Source organism: Hippocampus comes, unplaced genomic scaffold, assembly GCF_001891065.2.
Source record: "Hippocampus comes isolate QL1 unplaced genomic scaffold, H_comes_QL1_v1.1 scaffold199, whole genome shotgun sequence".
Taxonomy (NCBI): Eukaryota; Metazoa; Chordata; class Actinopteri; order Syngnathiformes; family Syngnathidae; genus Hippocampus; species Hippocampus comes.
Genome location: NW_017805372.1, coordinates 205,303 through 224,627, shown reverse-complemented (window position 1 = coordinate 224,627; position 19,325 = coordinate 205,303). Strand labels below are relative to the sequence as shown.

Here is a 19,325-nt window from a genome sequence, read left to right as displayed (position 1 = left end):
CCCCCCCCCCCCACCCCCTCACATGTCATCTCTTAGTGTGATTGGATGTCTATGGAGACCACGAGGCTTTGAAGAACTTTGCGCATTTGTGTGTCTGGTTGAATGTGTGTGTGTGGGGGGGGGGGGTCTGACACACCCCTATTTCTCTTTCCCTCCCCCTAGTTTTTCTCTCTCCTCCCCTCGCCAGGCCAAAAGCTCGCAAGCTGAGCATGAAGGGAAGAAAAAGGTTTCTCATATTTCGTGACTGTCCATCTGATTTCTCTCTTATCCATGCAGTGAGAAATTTGCTGAATTGATTTCAGTGAGTTTGGTGTGGAAGACCTCCAATGTCATGCCCATCAAGCACTTTCACTCTGAACTTGAACCAAGATTTTGTGCTAGCACCTTTCAGGTCCAGCATTGGACACAAATTCCAGAACAACCCACTCCAAAAAACAAAATCCGATGTTCCTCCTTCTTTTTTTGGATCCATAAACTACAAATTTGTAAGTTATTAATTCTTGTAACTCTTTGCCCAAGTGAAGCGGTTTCAGTCAATTTGTAAGCAGGGTCTTGCAAATACCGCTGACAAACCGCCAGTTTCACAAAACCTTTTGGAGGAGTGACTCACTGGCCAAGGAAGAAACCATTAAATTTGGTGCAGATGGAATTTATATTTATGCAAAAAAAAAAAAAAATCCATCCATCCAAATTGTTTTCCCCCTCTATTTATCCTGTTCAGTTTTGTGGAGAGCTAGAATCTAACCCAGCTGACTTCATGAGAAAAGCAGACCGCACCAGTCTCGGGGCACATCGAGTCAGAACTTTTTTCACTCATTTTCACACGGTCACCTGAACTGAAAACGTGTGCAAACCTGCAAAATATTTTTTTCTGTTTTTACAAAGATTTCTTAATTGAGCAACCCGCTCGGCATCCATTGCAGCCTGCCACCCTGGAAGGGGATTGTCCCATCTGTGGCCCCTTCTCAAGGTTTCTCATTTTTTTCCCCAGCTGGGGTCATTTGAGTTTATTCTTGCCCTCGTAGGGGTTAAGAATCAGGGGATGTCGTTAATATTTGTCAACTGCGGGCATGTGAAGCCTTTTGAGAATTTTTGTGATTACGGGACCTATAAATAAAGGTGACTTGACTTGTGACTCTGCGGGAGCCGCATAAGCATCCTGGTAATCATAATCTTAGAATCACAATTCTTCCGTCGACTAACATTTGAGGCAAACGGCATCGGTGAGGCTTAGAATCGGAATCCTTTTTTACTCGTTTTTGTGCTCCTACCTGTAAAGCCCGTCATCCGTGACAATCCCCCCCCCCCCACCTTCCCCTCCATCTTGCATGGCCAAGGTCTGAGCTGAGTCAAGTTCCTCTCATCTCAGATACAATCTCTCGATTTCTTCACCAGGATCATCAGGAGCTTTAAATGTCAAGATAAACATCTGCCCGAGGCGCTTACATGAAGGAGGTTCTAACTTTGAGTCGCAGCATTTCACCGTTCAAGAATCCAGGTGTTCTGTCTGGTCCCGGCTTTGTTTAATTTCCTTTTCACATTGTCAGACAACATCGCTTTCTTCTCATCTTTTCAAAGGTCTCCCTCCCCGCACCCCCCCTTTTTTTTTTTTTGACTGAATTGCGCCGCTGATAGAAGATAAATAGGGTAGACTTGCCGTGCTTTGCTGCGTTTTCTCCTTCATTGTGTTCTCCATTCTTAATCCATCATGTCGCTCTCTCTCTCTCTCTCTCTCTCTCTCTCTCTCTCTCTCTCTTCTGTTTTTGATATTTGTTATTGTGTTGTGCATCGTGTAAATCTGCGCTGCCTCATACTGACAGCCGTTTTAATTTGTTTAGCAACATGAGAGAATCAAAATATTAGAAACAGCTCTCGGTATGATCCAGTGCAGCGCTACAACCACCGCAAACTACAACTGTAATAATAAACACATGTTAAGTGAATATCTCGGTGTCAATCAAAAATAAACATTATCCTTGTAAAGGCAGAATATTCGATACGGGGGCTTGAATTGGAATTTCGCGATTATCGTGTATTTTGTGCTTATAAAACCTAACAGCGTGCATTTCTCCTTTCGCCACTTGATGCACAATGAAAACATTTGTATTTCACAATATCGTAAATACTTTTCCGTGGATCACAAAGTAGCTGACAAACTACCAAACAGATGGACTAACACGAAAATGTGTCCGCTGGCTAATTTTGTATTTTTAATTCGTAATTTACATTCTGTCTTTTCTCTTTTGCCGTTTGACCAACATCGGGACTCTTTCCCTTGCATCACAATCAAAAACGGCTCCGACCTCTTACGTCATCTTGAACAAGGAGCTGGCCTGATAGCATACAGATGGACAAACCCACAGATACTCATAACATCCACGTTTCAAACTTCATGGCGATGTGCGCCATACTGACTTCTTTTATTGTTTTTGTTTTTCTGCGATAATTAGTTACAATACCAAAAAAAGACTTGACTGCTAGTTATCAGACACGTGTACCTCGCGCCGTTGCTCATTGCATCCATAATTACAAGTGCCACATCAAGGACCACTTAGGGCGATAAGCTTCAGCACCACGGACAGCACTTTGAGACGCACTTCTTCAACATGCCGCGTGTGTAATTGAAGACCTTTCGCTGTGACATCACCACTTCCTTTTGTGTCAAGTGGTTTGATATATTTCCGGTCCGGCGTGTGGAGCTTCTCTGCAGCACATCTGTGTCTAGTGCTTGCGTGGAGAAATGTCAATTGAAAGAAAAAAGGCGTGGTCAACTCCGACGCCGCTCGGGGAAGCGTGGCTGGAGAACACACACGCGCGGCCGGCTTCAAATCAACTCACGCCGACTCGTTTTTAACATTCTGCGTTGTTGTGGACACGCGGAACTGATAATACAAAAGTTAGCGATCAGCGATGCACTCGGCGGCCGAGTTGTGCGGCCCCACGTTTTGGTGTGCAGGCATCCTAACGCGATTCAGATGTTGCACGTCGCTCGTTCCGTGAGGGGAAGAAATGTTTCGTCACAGCAGAAAACAATTTGTTGGATGCCGCCGAGCGGCACGCATTCTCCCTCGTTGATTTTTTTCCCGCCCCCTCCTCCCCTCTCCTCTAAACTACTTAGGAAGGCTGTAGGGGTTTCCCCTCTTTGAAAAAGATTTTCAGCCAAATGTTGTTTGCATTTCCGGGAGTTACACAATTCAAAGTTGGTTGACATGATTTCAAGAGAGGCCATCTGCGAAAATCTTTCAATTGATAACATTGTTTCAGACAAATAATTCATATTAACAGAATAACATTAGAGTATTAAATTACACAGTGGAACCTGAAGTCCAACATCCCCAGTGGCGTTTTTATTTGTATTTTTCTGAAGCAATGTGCCAGGGTGACCTGCTGTCACGCATAACGTCACGTGAGACTTCGGTCCCGTAAGAAGCAAAGGAATTTAGCTTTTTCGTGGCTTTTTGCAACACTCATTCCAATAGCGGCTGTCTCAGCGAGTGGTGTTAAGAGAAGATCGCGAGAGAGCAAGATAGCCTTGGTCTCACTGCGCAACTTATTTTCAAGAAAAATTGTATGTGAGGCACGTCTCTATGACACCGCTGGTCTTCGTTATGAAAGCTTTTTGTCGTTTCTGTTTTATTCTGTACAGCGGTTAATTTCTGTTTATACTTGTCATTCAAACACACTTTTTATTTCCATTTTCATCAATGAGAAAAACGGTTGACGAATTCAACCATAGTAGTTCTTCTGCAAACACAAACGCTGCCATTTCTTGACCTTGAAATCAGTGCCATCCGTTGATTCCACCACCAGAACCCTGACTCATTTGAATTCTAACTACCGGTAGTCCTTTTTTTTTTCCACAGCAGTACTACTTTTATATTTCATCTATTGGCAACTTGCCTCCGTTATGATATTACATTGCACGGTGGTCGCTGACCTAGTTCTGGCCTTCTTTTCGGACCATGTTAATACATTCCGATTTGTTGCGGTTGGCGGGGAATTCCTCCGCCGCCCCCCAACATTACTGGTGGTGGTGGTGGTGGGTTTGTGGCCCACCAGGCCCAGTTGGCAATTTCCAGCCACTTAAAGGCAACTTACCGGTTGAGGTAGCAAGAGTTAGGGACGAGGCCATTAAAGTTGGACGCCAATACGTTGAATTTATTAAATTTGGAGGAAATATTACGTGACCGAAAACTGTTTTAGATGCGGTCACTCTTTTTGTTTTCATCCCAAAGGAGTCGAAATGCTGCCCCGCGGTTTTGGCTGAAAATTGCATTCTCCAGATCAGCAAATGCTGGGGACTCGACCGACACTCGTTGCCTCTGGCTCCGTCGGCCGTACCTTAAATGAGGCTTGATTGCTTATGCCTGGAAGGAAGACATCATTAGGGACCAGCAGTTTGGTTCAGTGATTCTAATTGTTTCATTGCGTTTTGAGCCGGTGGCGTTGAGCACATTACAGTCCTCAAATCACCTCCGCACAAATGGGCTTGGCACTTAAGTTTAATTAAAGACACATTAAACCTCTTAGAGACACAAAGGAGGTTTCCCCTCCGCCCCCACCCCCCTTTTTCCCTCCTTGAGCAAATTTGCACCACCGTGTCAAATACATACATTAATATTGATGCCTTAGAAGTCACAGTTTTGTTTCTGTTCACCACTGAACACATTGCTTGGAAGGTTCTACCCTTTGAGTGGAAACAAACACGGATCAGCGAGTCGACCAACAGAAGTAAACACCTCTTTGTCAGGCAGCGTCTGAAGGTGAGCCAGCCTTCTTCAGCCTTCACATCATGTAAACAAAAAATGTTTGAGGATTATAACACAGAAAAGCGGGACTAATTCTTTGCCATGTGAGAGTTTATGAGTCACACTGTGTCGTGCTTGTATTAAAAAAAAAAAGAGAATCATATTTCATTCATTTTTATGCAATAGTGTGCTTATGCTGACGTTCACTTCTGTCATCCGAGTCCATCAGTCACTGATCATTCATCGCAAATATCATAAATCTTAAATACGAGGGTTGCACGTTAGGAAGAAGTGGAAAAGTACAAGCCGTGTGGAATCGGAACGGCGTACACACGGCACATGGACCTTCGCGGGTTGCGGATGTTTGGCTTCATGTCGCAATCCAGATGATTGCATCCCAACCTGTCTTTCATCCCCTTGACTCCTTGTGATCCATCAGAACAAACGCACCTACGAAGGTCAGAGGGATACAGTGTCATTTCCAATGGAGACAACGCAGAACAGTCTGGCGCAGGGGCGGCTGTTCTTCTTCAGCCGCCACTGTCCTCTAAAAATCGACATTGAGGACAAATAGTTTATTCCTTCGGGCCACGCTGAATGCTGTCATAACAAGGGATAATTAGACATCGGAAAGGAAAGCGATGCCATATTTTGACATGGAGTTGTCTTTTTTTTTTTTTTTTTTTTTTAAACACACAACCTTGCATCTGTGAAGCAGGTGTCTTTCCTTGACATTTGCCTTAAAGAAACATCCATTCTCGTACGCCAGCACCACTTATGGCCCGACGACCCTTATGGCCACAAACAATTAAAAAAAAAAAATTTGTGTAGCACTAGTTGCTTATTGACTGCTGCGCAGATTGTGAAAATTTTCTGATTCAATTTTGCGCCGGCTTTGTTTGCACACTATTTTTGGATTGAGTTTGAGTCATAGTTGTTTGTCCAACAAGATTGTTTGTGACGGAACACGAATCGCAATTTTATCTGCACCACATTCACGCTTTGTATGTTTGTATATTTTATTTCAAGGACAAAATAACATTTTCATTCTCATTGACTTGTTATTTAAGCTGGCCTTATTATTTCAAACTAATCGCTTGTTTTTTGAACCATTTTTCTGGATTCCTAAACAAACCGTATTCAGTTGAGACTGAACAAACACGTCAAGGATGCTCATCGGGATAAATTGTCAAGATAAACTTTTAGTCCGGCAACAAAGCTCATGTTTCTTGTCATGTAAAGTGCCTTATGAATTACTGTACTGGAAGTGTAATATGTAAGAAAAATGCTTGGGTGCAGCTGCAAGCATATGAATTATGATAAGGGCAGTGGTCATCAATCTTGTTGGCCCGTTGTGAGGTCTACTGTAATTGCTGCACTTTGGCTGGCTTTGGCTATATTGGCAGACTTTTTAGTGTAAATGAAATAAACTCGGTGACCTGAACAGGCTAATGAAATTTAAAATAAGACAAGAATTGTGCGAGGTTGCTTCACTATTCCATCATGTATCATATCAATAAAAGAACGATGTTTAAAGAAAAAAAAAACCCAAAAAATGGTGTTTCAGGCTCTGGTTTAATGGGCTCCGCAAAAAAAAACAAAAAAAACAAAAACCCAGCTCCAAACAGAGTTTAGGCAAAGCCCAGTGGAGCTGAATGGCCAGCACTGAAATATTGATCGGTCAAACGTACTCGTGTTTACTCCAAATTAGTCTTCTATCCTCATGTTTTTAGAAATTAACATACATTATTGCTTTCATTACCACATTCAATAACAAATGAAAGAAATTGTTGTGTTTCTGACAGAAAGCATTCATCCGTTTAACTGTGCAATGCCTTTTGCACAGCCGAAGAAAAGCCTTTTGAAATGTGCTATCTGGTTAAGGATTTTTATTTCCGATTGTTCAGAAATTATATCCGTGACCGTGTTTTACTTTTTATCGCAGTTGGCAACTACTTGGGAATGTACGTTGCATAACCGGTTTGGAAGAAAATCGATGATTGCTTCGTTGTTGTCGTAGTTCACCACTTTTTTTCATCCGTACAAGTATTCGAAAAATTCGACCATTCTCTGCATCATTGGCAGTTTCCTTTTTTTAATTCACGATTATTCCTTGCCACAAAGCAAGGAGCAATGAATGCACCTCCTTTTTGGCAAGAAGGCTTTGACGGAGATATGCACGGATTAATTTGAATAGCATTTTGTCACATGCAACTTCTGGTCATGAAAAAAAAATGTGGTTTCCATCCTTGGCAGTGGACAAGCATGAAATGAGTCATGAGGTTTTCATATTCTTTAATTATACGGCCACCAAATACTTTTAAAACCGAGCATCATTTGTTTCAACTGGCCCCAAACTGAGCACCTCCCACATGAGCATAATAAAGTTTGACATTCGACATAAACTGGCACATCTGTCACAGTCCAGGCATGTTGGTTGTTAAAGCGAGACAAACAAACGGTACACAAAATAGGCAAGCTGGTGGTGGCGGCGGCGGGGGCCGTGGGGGGGAGGTGGTGGTTCGGGCTAGGGTCAGCCAGACAGAGAGAGAGGTAATTGTCTGTGATGATTGATGATTCTCATGGCATTCTTGTTTATTTCATCAGGCAGGAAGTGGAAAGCGGAGTACGCCTGTGACCAATCAGTGGTCATCATTTAAAAAAAAAAAAGCGAGACAAGCGCCAAAACCAATCACGGGCGGATTCATTGATAGGTGCAACTAGAGAAAGGTAGTTGAAGGCAGCCACCGTTATGGCTCGTAATCATAAACCAAAAGCCGCTCAGTGGGAATGCCAGGTGTGCCTTTTTGAAACATAAGTTATTTGGTTGAAATGATCCCAGACTTTTCGGGTCCGCATTGGAGTATTTTCAGTTTGAGTGGTCGTAGGTCAGTCTGGAAAAACTTGGTTTGGATGGCTAGTTATAAAACGAAGGTCTTTGTGAAAGTGCCTTTGGGCAAAACGCTGAACCGCCCTTCACTTATTTCCTTTCCCTGGACGTGTATGCATGCCATTGATCAAATTATCAATAGCATGCGATGCATGTCTGCTTCAAATTGTGTAGATATGTTAATTAAAAAAAATTCTACCCCACATTATTATCCCAATGTGCCATAAAACCTTTTTTTTTTTTTTTTTTTAGTTTGACTTATTTTTGTCTACCAACTCCGAGAGAATCTGAAGGATCGGGAATGGATGTTTTGCGTTCCAATTTTAAATCTGGTTTTAAATTGTAATATCACTATTCACCACCAGATGGCAAACATTTCTTAGTTGCGCTTCGTTACGGTCTTGTACTGCCCTTTACTACAATGTGAGTAAGCCTCATAATTTTTTTTTTTTTTTATGGATTTGGAATGATATGCAGGACAAACAGAACCTGAATGATTTAAAAATTTTTAGCGAGTTGAATTTGGTGAAAGAGTACCACAAATGAAAAAAATATGGCCCCCTGCAGCATTTGTTTCCTCATCCATGCCTTAGATATTCCAGCGTGTGAGTACTTCCCCTAATGTGAAAATTGTTTTCACCCGTTTTTGGAATATGTTTTATTTAATTTCCTCCAGAGGACAAATGAAGTATCAATATATCTATGAAGATGTGTGTGTGTTTGAAATGAATGCTGCTGTCTGCCGCATTAAAGAACGATAGATTAATTTCTGATCGTGATCCGTGATTCTGTCGAGACAGTTTCAAGTGCAGAATCACAATCAGGGTTGTCAGACCCTGGCGGGGTCAGATGAGGCTCGGAGGACCGAGTATGATAGCATTATGTGCACACTCACCAGACTATCATTGTCTTGCATTACTATGGAACGAGACACCGGCAACGTTCCATGCACGCAGGTTGGATTTCAGGTGTCAGGTTCACGTGAGTTGTATGGCCTCTCACATCGATGTATACACACAGCCTAGCCGCCCTCCCCTCAAACCGCTCGTGACATCAGCCGGGGACAAGAGAAGGCAACAAGAACTGAAAGGCAATTTAGCCTGCGTTCTGATGGGAGAACAAACTACAGCACACAAACCTGTGTGATGTGGTGAAGCCAGTCAACCATCCCCGAAGCTGGAGAAATAGACTGTCTAGACACACACAAAGCAAAGACACGCTCAATACAGGCTGCAGGAGACACAATGGGGAAAAAAAAAAAGGAATTGTGCTGAAAAGCCTTTGAAAGTAACGGGGACACTGATGAAATTTTGCTTTACAAATAAGTCAAGGGAGGTTGGTTCATACTCGTGTATGTCTCGCTTGAGAAATTGTTCTACTCCTGCCAAGAAACAGACATCTAAGTTTTCAGTCTTGCATCATCCCTAAATTGTTTGCATACGTCCGCAGAGCACAATGATATTGGCCAAACAGAATGTTGTCATGCTGTTTTGCGGTAGAGGATTGCTGATCGGGCAAACTATGCGAATCTTGTACACTCATGAGACAAAAACGACCGTGCTGTCGTCGAGCCGTGTCTTTGTCCCGTCTTTAATCTAATTTACGAATAGCAATAAAATGGAAACTCAACTCTCGTCTTTGCAGTTTTACACTTAGTGGAGATAATAAAAAGGGTCACTTGTGGGTATAATAGTCGATTAATTGTTACCGTCATGTTAATTCTTGATTAATTGCGGCGCAATTGAGTGCACTTCTTGCCTACCAACAGCGGAGGTGCTGTTGCTACGACTATGTCACAACTTCTGTTCCGCAAAACTACCAAAACCTTAATTCATGACCACGTTAACTCCTAAACACCGCAATACCCGCTTTTGTTTGGGTAATCCTTTTCCTCACAATATAACCATTCCGTCCCTTGCAGAATGAAAACTGGCATGATCCAGCAATCTTATGTCATTCGCTCACTTTTCCATCCTACCCGTATGTCCCCCTTCGGGATGCCAGAAAAGAAGAATTTCTTTCAATTGCGCTGATAGCCTGGCTAAATCTGATTCTGCACCATGTTGTATGGAGTGACAGCCCAAGACAGCTGAGGCGTGTACAAAATTAAACAATGTCACGGGAGACGCATTAACCACCTGCCACCGTTCAGGGCCGGGTCACTTCCCAACAACAAACAGTGCAGATTTCCCATCATAGCTGCTCAGCTGACTCAGAAACTGCGAAAGTCCTTTTTGCTAGGGTGACCAGACTTCGGAATTTTCCCTGACACACGCAAATGTAAAAATAGCATCCGGATCGGAATTGAAAATCATTTAGGATTTCATCATCTTAATCTGCATACTTGTGCTTATAGAATAAAAAGATGTAAAGGTTTCAAATAAATTGCAAACATCTGCTGCAAAATTTCACTCACATGTGACTTTAGTTATTGGCCAGCGTTAATGTACTTGACAAATAATTATTTGTTTTCTTATGTGGTCAGATGATGAATAGAAAAACCAAGATATTATTTGCCAAAATGATTTATTGAGGGGACGGTTCAATTCCAAGAAAGGACAATTTATTTACATTCTCTGTTCAAATCAAAACAAGAACCCTTCAGAGTTTACCACTTGCAATCAGAATGAATGCGAATTCTGCTTCAGTTTATCAAGCAAGCTTTTTAAAAATTTTTTTTTTCACACTTTCACTTTGAGCCGCTGACTTGGCACAGGTGTCTCTACACCTAATTCACAAGTTTGTCTTAATGGCCACATACTGTTACACAGCCAGCTTCAAGGTTGTGTGCAGGTGGCGCTACATCTACACAAGCCCGATGTTCCGTCTTTCTCGGACATCCAGCGTATCCCGCCAATGGCGTGAAATCAAAGCGGATTTACGTGATGTCATGAGGTGTTGGTAGGGAAAACAAAGATGCCGGTGATTCCAAATGCAGTATTTCGGATCAATAGTTTGTGTCGTTTTAGTTCTGGAAAGGAAAAAAAAAAAATCAGTATGGATGAGAGCTTTTTGACCTGAGTTGTTCATCATCTTGTACAGTTAGATAAGATAACAGTGTGGGGTAAACTGAGCAATGAGCCAAAGCTTTTAGGGGTGATGGATTTTTAGGGAGATGGGTGTGTTCAACAGGGGGAGTGTTGAGACATGTGGGTGGGCTTTGGTATGATGTCATTGGGGCGATAAAGACAAATTGTGCTTTTTACCCGGGAGTGATGGAAGAACCTGAAAAGGTTCAATGCAACTCTGTTATTGCGCCGTATGACTGAGGCAAGAAACTCATTTGATTTCAGAAATACGGCAGTATGTGAGTTCGTTTGTTCACGTATTTAGAAAAGTTTTTTTTTTTTTTTTTTTTTTTACCCCTATCGGAAATAATTTGAAGTAAAGGGTTTCACGGTCGCTCTCATGAAGCCTTTATCTATGCAAAGTATTTTCAGCTTCCATACAAGAGAGGACAGACTGTGTTAATATTTCAGACCTTAACTTTAATGAAGCATCAGCCACCTTTCTGAAGCGCCAATTCAACTCATCTTAACATTCCGGTCATGCGAGGGTAAAAACAAATTGACCATCATCATAACCGCGATGAATTTTGCGACACCCTCCGTCCACCACACTGCCCAAATATTGACATTTCTGAAGTCAGAATGAAGTTACAACACTTTTTCATTTTCATATAGTAAATGTTGAGCTTTATTTTTATGGTGCATAAGTATTACTCGGTTGAAGGATCTCTGGTGGGATGGCGGGTTTACGGTCGTTCATACATAGCCCTACTTTTGATCGTGCACACAGTTAACAGTTCGAATTTTGCATTGTTACTGAATAATTGTATCACTGACAGCCGCACTTGGAATACGACCGTGGCCTCTGCCGTGCTTATATGTCACCCTCAGGTTTCTTTATTATGTTTTCTTTTCTGTCCTAGATGACTCTCTTGACTGTTTTGCAACCCCTGAGCGCTCCTCTCTTTGTCACTCCCTCGCAGAGCCGAGGTCTTGTAAAAAAATGCAGCTGTGAAGACAAACTCCAGAGCTTCCAGGAAAAACGCTATCAGACGCCACGGGCCCGGCAAACTCGGTTGATTAATTCGTTACTAACGGGCTCTGACATTGTTGCACACGGGAGATGTGAAAACTAGCGGCATTACTCACGTCTGATTGGGGTTTCTGCTCATAGTCACGCTTTTACAAAAAACACATTTGGAAGAGCAACGCAAAAGGCGTCCGCCGACGGCTCTTTACGTGTTCGTAACTCCAGCCCACTCCCAACAGGTGACACAAAAATGAAGAACAACATGGAGGGAAAAGTTGATTTCACTTGTTTGGCGCTTGTATTTATTTCCCAGCACAAAATTAACCATGGCCAGATAAACAGAGATTATTTGAACAGATCAGAAACACATGCGAGGGTCTGATGAGAAGCGAGTGAGGGCCAGATCCTCTCTGTCTCATTCATTACCGTGAGGACTCGGAGAGTTTGGGCCTGGTTGACGTCGGCCGATCAAAGCCGCATCAGCAGATTGGATTACCAAACATACACTAATGATGATTGCCTTTTACAGCAAGATGAAGAGCAAAGAGCCGCGGCGAGAGTGCGAAGATGAAACGGGGAGAACGTGATATCTAGCCCTTGGTAAAAAAAATATAGATATATATATATATTTTTTTTTTGCAATGACGTTATTCTCATGGCCGTCTCGTTACGGTAAAGCTGAGCATATGCATTTGGTGTTGCTTGTTTAGGGCTCGTAAATAAAGATCCTCTCGCAAAAAGACAAGTCTGTTGCGCGATAAAACTAAATGACTCATTTTAATTACTCTCATACGGATGCTGGAAGGGAATACCTCGGAGTCTCAAAGTGCCATGTAACATGGCCTGAGCTTTGCTTTATTGTGAGTTACATAATTAGTTCAAGCAGGGGGGCTTCACGCCGTGGTGTAAAAAAAAAAAAAAAAAACACGTTACTGAGGACTAACTACACTGATAATACGCTCTGGGAATGTCGCTAAATATCTCCATAAAGTTATTTTAGAAAGCCAAGTTGATTCCTTAAATTATATTTTTGTTTATTTCAAAAAAAAAAAAAAAGCAAGAAAGCAATCAGTGTCAGGTGAAACAATGGCTGATGGACCATATGGGAGGGCGGGAGGACACTAATGTGGATTAAGTAACTCTTTTGGAAATATTAAGCAATGCTTTGGACAACTCTGGTCTATGAAGTTGAAATTTGCTGATGATTTGACTTTTTACTTGATTTGCAAAGACCACTTGCCCCTCTGTGCTCTTCGGCGCATTGCGACCGCCCAAAACTAAGACGCCGACTTACTAACAGCAAACAGTTCATTGTTCTAATTTTCTCCACACCCAACAGCATATCTGTGACCTCCGCCAAGCTAAAAATGTGCAAAAACACTTCATATTCATCATGTAAGGTGTTTGACCGGAGTCAGAAAGCAGGCTGGCATTGCTCCAGCAACTCCGATGAGTTGCCGTCTTTCATTTGTCCGCAGTCGGACACAAATCGTGACCCTCTAGTTTCGAACATGAGCCACAGTAGTTGACATCAATTTAAGAACATGGTGCTCACCAATCAGGTCTTGGTGGGGATTTTCGAAAAACAGTTGTTTTTTTTTTAAATTCCCTAATCTTTGTGTTTGCACTTGGACGTATTTGAACAGGGCCGTTGGTTTTGTGGCGCATCACATGGCGTCGCAGCGCGAGCAGACTTCATTCCCTGCTGTGACGCTGTACACTTTATGTGGTCCCGAAAATGGAAAGAGGAATGCAGTATTTTTAGTTCCCTCAAATTTGCTGTTTTTCACACACACACACTGCAATCACGGCAACCATATCTGTGAACGCGAGTCTGTTAAAAGTCTCCCATGACTCTGAAGTGTTTAGTCTGTGCTCGCCACTCCGCCATCTGCTTTACAGCTGCCTTCCTAGAAGGCAATGAGAATAAGGATAATACAGTAATTTGCTAACAAGTGCGGCAACCAATCAGGTCAAGGAGAAACGAGGGATGGAGGCGATTAAGATGAGCGGTCAATGTCAAAAGCAAGTGACTAACTATTCTGAGACCCATTTATTTTAAATGTGATGCAGTTCTTGTTAAACAGAGTTCATTTTACATCTATATATTTTTTTAAAATGGAGCGCAAATTTGACTGGGAACTCGCAACTGGGGCATGAACAGCGCAAAACGAAAGGGCCTTAAGACTGACCCTTGTCTTCGTTAAGCCAGAGTGTTTTCGATGGGGTTCCCGTATTTGGATCTCATTAGCGTGGGCAGGTGTTCCTAATGTTGTGGCCGGTGAGTGGTTTACAATGTTGATAGTTTTCCTGATGGATGGCGCATGTCGTAAATATTTCCTGTAGCTTCTTTGGTCTCTTGTTTTGTGCTCCATCGATGCTGCTAATTTGTCCCACACATCCTTCCTGTGTCGGCCCTCTCATGTGGTCTCGTTCCTCCGTTTTTCTCAACGTCCAGTCATCGCCGGTGGAGCCCCCGCTACGGGCTTCCCCTGAGCCTTCGTCATCTGTATCTTTTAGTCCTCCTCCTCCTTCATCCTTCTTTCCCACTCTCGTGCCCCTCAGCTCTGACACCGTCCTCGCTTTGAAGTGCACTTTTAAGAGCACAATTAACCCCCTCCTCCAGACAGCGCACTCACTTCTCACCTTTTTAATAAGCCACTCATAGACAAGTGTCGCTCTTTTTTTTTTTTTCCTTTCTTTTGCACTCTCACACACACTGGGAGTCCTTATAACGTTCCTGTAAATTCTTTGTCACTCGGCTGTAAACGTAGTGACTCTTCTGGTACTGTACACGCGTGTACATGTTTGTGCGTCTGTGAGGCAAGAATGAATGAAAACAAATGAAGAAAAAGTCTTTTGTGGTGCTTTGACTCACTGTGATTGTTGCTTCCGTTACTTTGATGCAAAGTGAATCATAGGTGACCATGTGGGACGGCAGGTGGGGAAAGGAGCAGGGGTTGTAAAGGAAGCCATTAGGGCAGGAGCCCACCGAACTGTCGCTCAACATGTGCCGCTCGTCTTGTCCATTCAGCTGCACTCAATATAAATTTTGGTTAACGTGCCAAAAAGTGAACGAAAGGCCACATCATCTTTACAGTGAGGAAAATAAGCACAGTGAGATCAAGTGGCAGACCTGAGTCCAGTTCTTCAGGGTATGGTCGCACAAAAAAAAAATGTCTTTGTCTCAGTTGTTGTGGTCGTGACTACAACACTAGTCCTTGTTCATGAATTGGAATGTTGGGTCAAACCTTTAAAGCTTTCATCAGTCGGGTTCCGAAATCCCGTCTCAGAAGCATTAGATGCACTGGAGATCAAGGTTCAAGTTCCTGTACATGTACCCTCAAGTGGACTTGGATTGGAGTCAAGGGGGCAGAAAGAACTCCTTGAGGTTCATTTAAACATGAACGATCCTCCCCGAAACCCAATTTCTGCAATTCACCAGCAGAAAGTTAAGCCCGATAAGCTGAGCGACATGCAGCTCAGCCCTCTGAGACCGAAGGGATATTCCAAATTCAAACACGGACATACCGCATTCTCCTAAGAACTACCTCAGAAGCAGCTCAGCCTTTGAGAAGGGACCGATTTCCTTTCCTTTTGTCTCCATTTTGGCCATTAATAACACAATATTGTCCAATGTGTCTGGGGAGCCAGCCTGGAGCCACATGGTTCCAGTTAGCCTCATCAGAACCTGATGTTGGGAGGCCACAGTGAACGAGAGAGGGACTGGAACGAGGCTGCTCGGCCTCCAATGGGAGCCGGCTGATTAAATCGCAGGGCCTTCCACTATTTCAGTCCTCAGGTAGATCGCTGAGTGATGTCCATGCGCAGTGATGAACATTTCCCATGGTCCATTTTGAAATAAAAGCGGGAGAGAGAAAGTGCTGAATATGCACCAGAATTTAATACATTTATTTTGGGGGGCAAATTGAACAACTGTGGTTGTGTAGTTCGAGTAACCTCGCCAAGATTTTTATTTTTTTTAATTTGTTTGTTTTTATTTTTTGCTACGTCAGACTAGGCCAGAACGTCCCTCCTCTGCGGCCCCTCTCATCAGGTCTGTTTTGTAACACTTCATCAGTTTCTACCGCGGGCCAAATGTAGACCAGTCAGGCATGTTTGCATTAATATCGTCTTTGATCCACAAGTCTTGTTGTTCGGTTGTCTTTCAAACCCTCAAAGAGGCTCTGCGCTCATATTTTGATTTGGTTTGATTAAGCGAAAGTTTTTCGTTGAAGATTTGGTCTTTTGCCAGCAAATAAACAAAAGTCTGTGAAGTCTTTGGGCTGACTCCTTCATGTGGGGCACGCACGCAACCCCCCCACCCCTTTTTGCTTTTCTGTCACACACTTTAACAAGGTTTGTGAATGTATGTGAGGGCCAGGGTGGGCCGCGGGCCAAGTTACATCTTGCAGCAATTAAGCCGCTTGTATCTCTTGGTGTGTACCTCTACCACGCTCCAGTTTCAAGGCCAGCGCGGCACATCTAAACTGAAGACGTTTGACTGCTTGGCAGTGGAGGTGGGAAGGTCCGACATTGCAACAACACGTCATGTACGTAATCACTTCACAATAAAGTGTGGTCGTATTAGATGGAACGTAATGTGTTTGTAATGATGTGGGGGGGGGGGGGGGGATGAAGGGCCACATGTTCTCATGAGAACTCAGTCGGAGATTGTACATAAAGTCAAAACTGTATTCCTTTTAGTGAGTGAGGCGGGAAAATATGGAGTAGTCGGGCGGAAACGTGCTATGTCGCAATTTGGGGAATTCCATATTATTTCACAATTATTTTTTTATTATTATTTCAATTTTTAGCACTGCTTTTGGAAATACAATGCTGTTGAAGTAACACCGGACCGTGAGAAATAATGCAGCCTGCATATTTAAATACGGAATATTATACTCAGCCAACGCACATCTTGTTCAGTGTTAACAGTGGACCATCACAACTTGATTGTTTGATGGTGGTTGACGGTTTCGGAATAAATTTAATCCCACATTGACAATACGAGCAGTGTCATACATCAGATCATACAAAGCAGTGTTTTGATTGTTTGTTGGCGTTTGTTTTTGTGTGTATAACCTTGCCTGTAGTCAGCTGAGATAGGCTTCAGTTACCCATGACCCCATTGAAGACAACCACGAAAGAAAATTAATGGATGTATTTGGAACTTAAGGTTAGCACGGCTAAAAACTGACAGAAAAAGGTCGTTCTTACCTGTGCAGTTTTTGTTTCTATTTCCATTGTTTCCTTTGGTGTTCCCTGACTGTAACTCCATGCTGGCATTTCTCATGGCAGGCATGACTGACATGCCCAAACGTTCCCCAGAGGCCGCATGCCGAAAGCAAAGTTTCCCTCTTGGGAGGCACTTAACATAGATTCGGTGTCACGCAACAATTTATTTTTTTTTTGCGCTGTATGACAACACAAATGTTGCCACAGCAACAAAGACATCATTGCCTCTTGGTGTTTCCCCAGACTGGTTAGTGAGAGATTATGAAACAGCGTGTCTGATGGGAAATGTGCTTCTTCATCTTTGAAAATGTTGGTACTAAAATTCATATGACCTTTTTAGCCATAGTTACAGTGATAACCTCGTAATCCATTTCTTCGTAGCCTTTATTCAGCAGTGGTTATTTTTTATTGCGTAAATTGACCGCACGAAGTGCAGCCGAAATTGGCATCTCACGAAAGATTTGTGGTTGTTTATTTGAAGATTGGACGAATACGCAAGGACCCCGGAGACCAGACTATTTGTATATAAATAATCAAAAAGTCACTATTATTATTATTAATCTGTTGCCTAAACTTTCCACAGCAACAATAAGAACATGACATTTTCAGTCCCGCATTTCAAGGAAATTAGGTCAAATCTCTCAAGCGCCTTTAGAGGACAACACTTAAGCGCATACGGAGACACACTCACTTCGGGGCAAGCACGTGTCACATTGTGACGCACTTTTAGTGGGAATCATACAACAATGTTTACCAGGCACGGATCATGTCATTATTAAGAAATGCACCGAATAAACAAATGATAAGCAGAGGAGTTGAATCTGAAAGTGGCAGCCAAAACTGCAAAACTCTGTGACAGCAGTGATGAATTACCACCGAGTGGTGGTTTCGGTCACCAAAACAAACCCCCCCCCAAAAAAACTGACCTATTCATTTGCAGCTTCCTTTTTGGCAGTTGACACAAATTGGGAGGCGGAAATAGAAGCAGTAGATTTGCGGGATTAAAAGAAGGGCAGAAATATCTTTTTGAGGCAAATATGAATGCTGCAGTCATAGAATGCCAACATAAAATTAAACCACAAAAATATGTATGACTTTTTCTTGTAAAATTGTAAATTTAGAATTGTGACTATTCCCATCAAATTGACCTTTGACCTTTTCTCTCAAATATTTGACTATATTACAACATTGCTTCCCCCCCCCCCCCCCCCCATGAATTTGACTCTTTGCTACTATTTTGACTTGGTTCTCATCAACTTAAGACTTTGCCTATCAAGTTGTCACTTTTTGTCTTTTACCACTTTATTGAAGTTTACGACCCCACGTTTCTTTTGCGTATGTTGTTGTGGCTCGTGTTGCTTGACCGATACGAGCCCATGATGCATTGGGATCACAGCGTGCGGCACCCTGAGGCCGCATCGTCTGGGGAGGCAAAACTGACAGGAAGTTATCGTGTAAAGACAGATCTGTGTTTGTGTGTCTGTCTTTGCCCAGCGGGCAGGAGCCAGGACAGGAAACCGAGTGGTTTTGTGCAACTGGTTAGAGGGAACAGAAAAGAAGATAAATGATCCTGAGTTACTCTGGGGACTTCATCGTAACCTAAAAGCGATGGAATGGACAACTTAATGACGAACATAAATAGTTTCTTTCTTGGAGCATGAGGACATTGATTTAATCTGTTGAACTTCATCCGGGGAATTACTTTTGTCAATTTATCCCAAGTAGGGGCACATAATAGGCAAGTGTAGGCGAGCTGGATCGCATCCCAGGATGCACAGAATTTACACTCGCATTCACACCTTAGGACAGTGGAGATTTTCGGTGAACCTAACAGCCATGTTTTTGGAATGTAGGAGGAAGCCAGAGTGCCCGTACAAAAAGGCGAATATGCAAAACTCCACAGAAGAGCATGCAGCCGAGATAGAAAATCTCAACCTGTGAGGCACAACAGCTCGCTATGACCCATGCCGGGCTGCCAGACAAATATTAAGGGTTTGCTAAATGTTGCCATCTAGTGGCCAATGATGCATCAATACATCCATTTGTTACTCCCGAACTTGAAAACCTGCATTTCGGGACCCCCTTGACCACAACGGTATTTAATTTTGGCTTCCTTTTAATTGATGATACTAAATCAGGGCACCCAAATGCCCGGAAAAACGTTCTCTCCACCTATACTGTGTGTGTCGGGTAGGATGCTCACGTCTCTTGAAACCGTCACTTTTGTTGAGCCACTGACATTGCATCGTCAAAGAGAGCGAGGTAGATTGTTCACTACAAACTGTAGATCAGGCTCATGTTGGGAGAGACCAACAGTATAGACCTATGAAAAATATGAAATTGAACCAAATTTGAACATACGAGGTGTCCGCCCGCCCGAAAGTGATGATGATCTCTCATATTCATCTTCT

The 19,325-nt window shown here is 42.8% G+C and overlaps 1 long non-coding RNA gene across 1 annotated transcript in view; it reads left to right on the top strand.

Annotated features, from left to right (window-relative positions):
* Nucleotides 1-19,325, top strand: part of LOC109517080 (uncharacterized) — a 41,187-nt gene that overhangs the window by 14,635 nt on the left and 7,227 nt on the right. The window lies entirely within an intron of this gene.